Here is an 8,836-nt window from a genome sequence, read left to right on the forward strand (position 1 = left end):
ATTGATAGAGAAATGCAAATTAAAACAACCCTGAGGTACCACCTCACACCTATCAGATTGGCTAATATGACAAAACAGGAAAATGATAAATGTTGGAGAAGATGTGGGAAAACTGGAACACCAGTGTTGTTGGTGGAGTTGGGAACTGATCTAACCATTCTGGAGAGCAATCTGGAACTATACCCAAAGGACTATAAAACTGTGCATACCCTTTGACCCAGTAATACCACTTTTAGGTCTGTATCCCAAAGAGATCATAAAAATGGGAAAAGGACCCACATGTACAAAAATATTTATAATAGCTCTTTTTGTGGTGGCCAAGAATTGGAAATTGAGGGGATTCCCATCAACTGGAGAGTGACTGAACAAATTGTGGTATGTGAATGTAATGGAATACTATTGTTCTATGAGAAATGATGAGCAGGTGGATTTCAGAAAAAGCTGGAAAGCTGATGTGATGCTGAGTGAAGTGAGCAGAACCAGGAGAACATTGTACACAGTAACAGTAACATTGTTCGACAACTGACTTTGATAGACTTAGCTTCTCTCAGCAATGCAAGGATCTAAGACAATTCCGGAAGACTCATGATGGAAAATGCTGTCCACATTCAGAAAAAAAAACCCCAAAACAAATCTGAATGCAGATAGAAGCATACTATTTTCTCTCTCTCCCCCTTTTTTCTTCCTCATGATTTTTCCCTCTGGTTCTAATTCTAACAGCTAAGTGGTCTGCCACATGGTTGGGAGGAGCGTTTTTCCATCACTGGCATAATTGGAACCGTTGGTGCCTCTGAATTGGCTAAAGTCAGCAGTGGCCATGACTTTTGCTACATTCCTGACTCAGGGAACAAAGTGATTCCTCCACTGGTGGTTTATGGTGAGAGAAATGAGAGGGAAGGCAAAGGTCAAGGGGCCCACCCCACAGATCACATCACCTCCAAGAAAAGGTCTTGGGACTTTGGCCTTTTTGTTGTTGTTTTTTTTTTCTGTTCTGGGTGCCGGAAGTACAGCCTTTCATCTAGGCTGCTTGTATAAGCCTTGGGGATCCTGAAACACTTAGCACCATTCCTAGTATGTATAAATGTTTATTGATGGATTGACTGATTTGAAGTCTGGGAATCCAGGCCAGGTATTGCAGCTGTCTTGGTAGCAACCCTATGCAGAAACAAGGATTTGTGACCACTAGCCCAGCAGAATCTGGCAGCAAGTCTGACTTGGTGGGACCTGTGGTTTTTATATAGGAATTGAGCAAAATTATAAGCCTAATTCCCTATGTGAGGAGACAGAGGCAGTATAGAGAGGATTTTGTTCCAGAGGTGTTGAGGGAAATGTTTGTATGCTTGCTCTTACTATATCTATGAAGGATATTCACTCTTCATAAAAGCCTATCAATATTAAAGTTAAATGGAACCCAGGTTCCAGTCACTGGGCCCTAAAACACAGCTGATGGGGGTTTGAGCAGATGTAGAGGGAAAGCAGCGGGAAAGAAAAACCCCAATGGCCTCAAAATACTTGAGAACACTGAGGGAGGGAGTTGTAACAGGCCTGACCCTGAGAGAGTAGGACCATAGTCACTATGTCCTATAACTGCTTCCTTCCTGACTGACTGCAAAGCTTCTCAGCTCTTCCCTCTTTTAAAAAACAAAACAAAACAAAGCCCTTCCCTTGTCCCTTCCAACACCTCCAATTACTGTCTTGTATTGTCTGTCTCTTCTCTCCCTCCCTCCTAGAGGCAGATTGACATAGTAAATGATGTGCTAGATTTGGAGTCAGGAAGACCTGGTTTCAAATCCTTTTTTTTTGTTTTTGTTTTTGTTTTCTTGTTTTTTTTTGATGAGGCAATTAGGGTTAAGTGACTTGCCCAGGGTCACACAGCTAGTGAGTGTTATGTGCCTGAGGTCAGATTTGAACTCAGGTCATCCTGACTCCAGGGCCAGTGCTCTATCTACTGTGCCACCTAGCTGCCCCTCAAATCCCACTTCTAAGTCTGCTATGTGGGTGAGTATGAGGAAATCACTCAATCTTTTTGAACCTCAAGCACCTAAGACTGAAGGTTATGACTTACGTCTATCTATGCTGGTGAAAAGAATTTGAGCACTGATTAAATTATGGATACATGATCTAGACTGCTCTTTTGCCCATCTCACTTCATACCTTGTATGATACTTGTGTGTGTGTGTGTGATGCCACCCCATTCCATTAGATGGTAAGCTTTTTAGACATTAGTTTTCCATCTTTGAGAAATGATAGACACCTGATAATTTTTTGCTTGAAGCTGAAAACTTCCAGCTCCCCCATAGTTCATGGCTATCCTGGAGGGAAACTTCCTGTGATGGTGCCATGGTATAGTGGATGGATGGCTGTACTTGAAGTCAAGGGACTGGGTTCAAATTCCAACTCTAACACATGGCATCTGGTTGACCTTGGATAAGTCACTTAACTAATCAAAATCTCCATTTCCTTATCTACTGAAGAATTTCTTTTTGGTGAGGCAATTGGGGTCAAGTGACTTGCCTAGAGTCACACAGCTAGTGAGTGTTATGTGTCTGAGGCCAGTTTGAACTCAAGTCCTCCTGACTCCAGGGCTGGTGCTCTATCCACTGTGTCACCTAGCTGCCCCTAAAGATGAATTTCTTAATAATTCCACTGCCTGTCTCAGAGTGTTGTCAGGAAAGCATTCTGTAGCTATTTCCTTTTTCCTTTTATTTTATAAAAATATACTATTTATTTCTTTTAACCTTTAAAAAAATTTTGAGTACCAAATTCTTTCCCTCCTTCCAGCCCTTCCCTCACTCATAGGGAAGGCAAGCAATATGATATCAAATATACATGTGAAATCATTAAAAAAATTTTTTTAGGTAATTGAGGTTAAGTGACTTGCCCAGGGTCACACAGCTAGTAAGTGTCAAGTGTTTGGTCTGAAGTTGGATTTGAATTCAGGTCCCCCAACTCCAGGGCCGGTGCTCTATCTACTGTGCCACTTAACTGCCCCTTACATGTGAAGTCATGCAAAACATATTTTCATATTAGCCATGTTGCAAAAAAAAAAAGCAAGAAAAATAAAGTGAAAAAATTATTCTTTAATTTGCACTCAGAGTTCATCAGTTCTTTCTCTGGAGATAGATGGAATTTTCATCATAAGTCTTTTGGAATTGTCTTGGATCATTGTCTTGCTCAGAGTAGCTAAGTCTTTCACAGTTGATAATCATTACAATATTGATGTTATGGTGTACAATGATGTTCCGGTTTTACTTACTTCATTCTGCATCAGTTCATAGAGGTCTTCCCAGGTTTTTCTGAAACCATACTGCTCATCATTTCTTATAGAGCAGTAATATTTCATCACAATTAGGTATCACAACTTGTTCATTTATTCCCTAATGGATGGGCATCCCCTCAATTTCCAGTTCTTTGCCACCACTAAAGGAGCTGCCATAAATATTTTTGCACATATAAGGTTTTTTTCTTTTTTCTTTAATCACTTGGGCATACAGATTGTATCTATTTCCTTCTTCCCAAAATATAGCAGAGCAGACTTTTTCCTCTTCTTCTCCTGGTGGACATATGAGTGACCAATAATTTTTTCTCTTTCTCTTGGCTTGGAGTTGGAATGTGCATGTGACCTAGTGTCATTGTGGGCTCAACTGGACCCAGGTGAATGACCAGCCTTTGCTTCTATATTATGTGTGCGTCATACTGAGATGACTGATTAAATCCCCAAAGGCAATTGTTAGATCAGCCCAGAGTCATGGCGAATTTGAAAAGCCCAGTGACCATTACAGGTGAGTACTCATATTCAGGAAATACAATTTAGGATTTTTATAAACACTTACATGTATAAACACTCTATCCTACCCTGTAATTTAAGAAAACTTTCTTGCATCTGATACAACCATAGGAAGACAACAGGTCTAATTTTTTTTTTTGCTGGCCAAAAACAGAGCACCAAAATAAGCTAGCTTTGATATTGACAGATAGGTATAATAAAGGTTAAGTGGATAAAAAAATGACCTTGCTTACATAGCTTACCTTTTGCTCAGGTTCAAATTCATTTGCATGCTAAATCAAAGAGTATCCCGCAAATATCTAACCCAGAGTTAGTTATTAGCAAAATATGGGCTTTGCCTTTTTGCCCAGCCACAGGGATTGAAAAGAAAAATCTTACCCTAAGGACATTACCTGACTTCTGGTTGCTGGATATGGTGGCTGTAACTAAAGAGTGGTCAAAATTCCCTAACTGGGAGCTGTTCTAGCCATTATATCCTAGCAAAGGGATCTTTGGTGTAGCTAAAACTAAGTGTGTGTGCAAAACCATCCATTGTGGTGTGGCAAGAAAATATTAGAATATCTTTTATATTTATTTTTATAATAAAACTAAGAAGGAAATTAAACTTTGCTAAAATTTAACAAACTGGCCCTAGCACCCTTACTCAGTCCAGATAATAGTAACATCAACAATATCTAGCACTTATATAATGTTTTAAAGTTTACAAAACATTTTGCAAATATTATCTACTCTTATCTTTATAACAATCCTAGGAAGTAATGAGATTATTATCCACATTTTACAAATGAGGAAACGGAATCAGACAGTGGTTAAGTGACTTGTTTATGACATGGCTTTGTTACAGTTTAGGGTTCTGGAAACTCTGAAATGCAAGGGTATAGGGGATCTGCCTCAAAAGAATTCAACTACTCAAGCCTCTTTTCGGTCAGAGTACCAAGGTTTTATTATAACACCAGCTAGGCAGGCAAGATTCCTAGTAAATCTGTGATATTGTATCACCAATAGAAGCCAGCGAGGTTCTTACTGAATGTGTGCATTTTAAACAGGATAAGATTGGTGCTTACATATAAGAAAAGACAGTGAGAAGATCTGGATGGGACTGAGGGGTGGTAAATGGCCTGGGGTGGGTCAGTTGCAAACAATGAAAGGAGTTAAGTGGTCAGAGAGTCACAGTGAAAGGGAAGTTAAAAGGATTATTGAGTGTCTAGGTGAGCTGGGATGGACCAGACACCTCAGGTGAAACGGCAGGATCTGTGTTGCTTTCAAAGACACGATCTTTTCCTTTTAGGGGTTCAGGTCCCATGACCCCATCAGCTTCTTCCTGGGGTATTTCTCCCTTGAGGGACCTCTCCCTAAAGAAAATCTAGTGGAAGCCAGAAGAGCAGGATCTCTCTAGCCCCAAGCACTTGCCACCTCAGATCCTCTTTAAAGGGCCAGATCATTGAGTAATCAATTTCCACAATTAGAGTCTTATACAAATGGACTTAAGTCACTAGTTACACTAGAAAGAGTTTAAATAAACTGTTTTGTGTCAGAGAAGGATGACTTGGATGATAAGTTGATAGGAGAACATGCTGCTTTGGATGAAGGAACTGGCAACTTTTATATTGAAGAAGAGAAAACAAGTGGGAACCCAGTAGCTGTCTTCAAGTATTTGAAGGACTCTCATGTAAAAGATGGATTAAGTTCATTCTCCGTAGAGCTAGAGAACAGAACCAAGATTTATGATGAAAATGAAAGAATTTCAGCTCTTTATAAGGAAGAACTTTGTGGGGACTTGTAGGTTTTCACTTATTGGATGTCTTTAGGCAGAGACTAGTTAATCATGTCTTGTGGATGTTGTAATGGAGTTTGACAAAACTGTTAATAAAAGGACAGAAATGATTATTGTCAAATGTAATATTACTTGCCACTCTCTTAAATTATCCTTGTAATGTCAGAATTTCAGTAACGTCCTTATATTTCTACTCTTAAGAAATTTACTCTTGATTAGGTTGAACTGAACCACACCCTAGATCTCCCCACCCAGGGATGTTTTCTTGTGTGGTAGAGTCCTTGCCCTCTTTCATTGGGATTCACAGCTTGAAGGGAAAAACAGCCAGAATGAAGTGACTTCTCTTGCTGTGATTTCCAAGGGCCAGTGGGGTCTCATGACCAGGCCTTGCTATCTCACCTATCTCCTCCCCCTCTCCTCTTAAAACCATAAGAAACATTTTCATGGGTCTTTTTGGTTCGAAAATGCATTGGACATCCCCCAGGGTGGCAGGTTTGCTATCTCAATTAAATGAATTATTGTTACCTCAATTAAAGACACTTTATTCCTCAACTTACAGTTTTGATTTACTTCAGGACTTGATAGTAATGTTAAGGGTCAGGCAAGATGACTTCCGGAGTCCCTTCTGACTCTAAGATACCATAGAGTGGAGGTGCACAGGGGTAGGGTGCCTTTTGTCCTTTGGTCTGCAATGGATGCGGGACAACCTTATTTTGGAAGCCAGACAAGAGATAAGATAACTACTCATGTTTCCTCTCAGAGTAAGTGATAAGGTTAAAAATTTGAGAGGTAAAAACTAAAAGCCTCAATCTTGAGGAAACTTGATTTTCCACCCCCGACCCCCAGACCCAAGCTGCCTGAAACCTTAGTAGTCAGTGCTGTGGTTTGTGGTCATTTTTGTTCAGAGGCTGGGGCAAGGGTGGTGGACAATGCTTCTCTTCCACCCCACCACAGCCTCCCCCTGCCTCTTACTTCTTACTCCTGCTTAATGTGTCAGAAATGGGGCTATGGCTAAAGCACCCTGAGTTCCCAACCTACCTCCTCCACTAGTGAATGTCTCTGTGGCAGCTGCTGCTTTTCAACTGTCGGGTGAGACACCAGAGTTCAAAGAATTGCAGAACCTTTGAGTTGAAAGGAACTCAGACATCTTCCAGTCCAAACTGTACCTGAACAAAGATCACTTCTGCAGCATATTGTAAAATGTTTACCCATTCCCTGAAGCCCTCTAATGAAGGAGTAAGCCCCTTCCTCTTTTGGATATCTCTAACTTTTGAGAAGATTTTCCTTGTACTGAGCTTAAATCTGCCCCTTTGCAGCTGTTAGTCATTATTCCTTATTATGCTTCCTGGGGGATAAACAGAGAAGTTTTGTTCACATAGTAGCCATCGTGCCCCTCTTAAGACAGGCTAACCAATAATAATAGCTAACATTTATATAGTGTTTACAACGTGCCAGGCACTGTGCTAAGTGTATTACAAATATTAACTCATCTGGTCCTCACACAACTTTTAAAAGCAGGGGTTATTATTTTCATTTTACAGAAGAGGAAACTGAGGCAAACAGAAGTTAAGTGGTTTGCCTGGAGTTACACAGCTAGTAAGTATCTGAGGTCAAATTTGAACTCAGGTCCTTCCTGACTTCAATCAGGGTTTGCTATCCACTGTGTCTTATGGCAGTGTAAACATTCCTACTTCCTTTGACCAATCAGCATACAGCAGTATCTAGAAGACTTTTACCATGGTTGAAGACAGCTGACTGGGAGATGACTTTGTCTGATCCCAGAGCTATGAGCTGCCTGAGGGCAATGGAAACAAATTAAAAGGGGACTATCAAACCAGTTGAAAAAAGAAAAGAGAAAAAAAGAGCCTAGTTCTGAACAGATGTTACCTGTCCTGAGCCTCGAAGGCCTTGTCTATGGACTTTCAGTTGTTAACAAAACATTTTTCTTAACAGCTTCTTGAGGCGGTGCTTCCTATGAAACTCCCTCCCTGGTGAAATATATTTAACCCCTCCTCCCTTGGGCACTCCAGGTGACCAGGGATTGCAATCACCTTACCTCAATTAAAAGACCCTTTGTTGTTACTACTCTGGTAATCTGCTTTATTTCTGGTTGTCTGCATGTTGGTTGCCCTCTTGTGGATAATCTGTTTATCAGTCAGGATACTTTCTAAAATGTGGCTCTCAATAGGCAGGGGGCAGCTAGGTAATTCAGCAGATAGAGCTCCAGCCTTGGAGTCAAGTCAGGAGGACCCGAGTTCAAATCTGACCTCAGACACTTGATACTTACTAGCTGTGTGACCCTGGGCAAATCACTTAACTCCTATTGCCTCACTCCCCCCCAAAAAAAAACCAACAAAAAAAATAAAATGTGGCTCTCAGAACTATCCATGGTACTCCAGGTATGGTCTGACCATAGCAGAGTTGAATGGAATTATTGCCTTACTATTCTCAGACACTGTGTCTCTCTTAATGCAACATAAGATTGCATAGAGATTCTCTTTGATGGTCATATCACACTGATAATTCATATTGAGGCTATTAAAACCCTCAGATCTTTTTCAGATTACTGACTAGGCACGCCTCTCCCACTGTGAACTTGTTAAATTGATTTCTTGAACTCAATGTTAAGACTTTACTTTTTTTATAAATTTTTTTTTTTGGTGAGGCAATCGGGGTGAAGTAACTTGCCCAGGGTCGTGCATCTAGTAAGTTTCAAGTGTCTGAGGCTAGATTTGAACTCAGGTCCTCCTGACTCCAAGGCCGAAGCTCTATCTACTAAAACTTTACTTTTATTAGATTCACTCCAATATTCTAACCTGGAAAGTTCTTTATGGATTCTGGTTCTGTTCCTCAATGTTTCCTAGTCAGTCAGTTGCATTTATTAAGCACTTACTATGTGCTAGCATTAACTGTTCTAAGTGTTGAGAATATAAATACAAGCAGAAAGAAAGGTAGTCCTTGTCTTCAAGGACCTTACAGTCTAATGGGAGAAGACAACACATATTGGAACACATACCTGGAAAATGGGAGAGGTACCCAGTGTAGGATAGGGTGGAATGCTGGCCTGGGCATCCCTCTTAACTGGAGATTTTCAAAAGGAAGAAGCCATGCCATCTTCAAATTTGATGCTTTCTTCACCTTTATTTGTAACACTAATAATTTTTTTTAGGGCTAGGTGACTTGCCCAGGGTCACGCAGCTAGTAAGTGTCAAGTATCTCAGGTCAGATTTGAACTCAGGTCCTCCTGACTCCAGGGCTGGTGCTCTATTCATTGT

Source organism: Phascolarctos cinereus, unplaced genomic scaffold (genome assembly GCF_003287225.1).
Source record: "Phascolarctos cinereus isolate Bilbo 61053 unplaced genomic scaffold, phaCin_HiC Scaffold_5;HRSCAF=322, whole genome shotgun sequence".
Lineage (NCBI taxonomy): Eukaryota > Metazoa > Chordata > Mammalia > Diprotodontia > Phascolarctidae > Phascolarctos > Phascolarctos cinereus.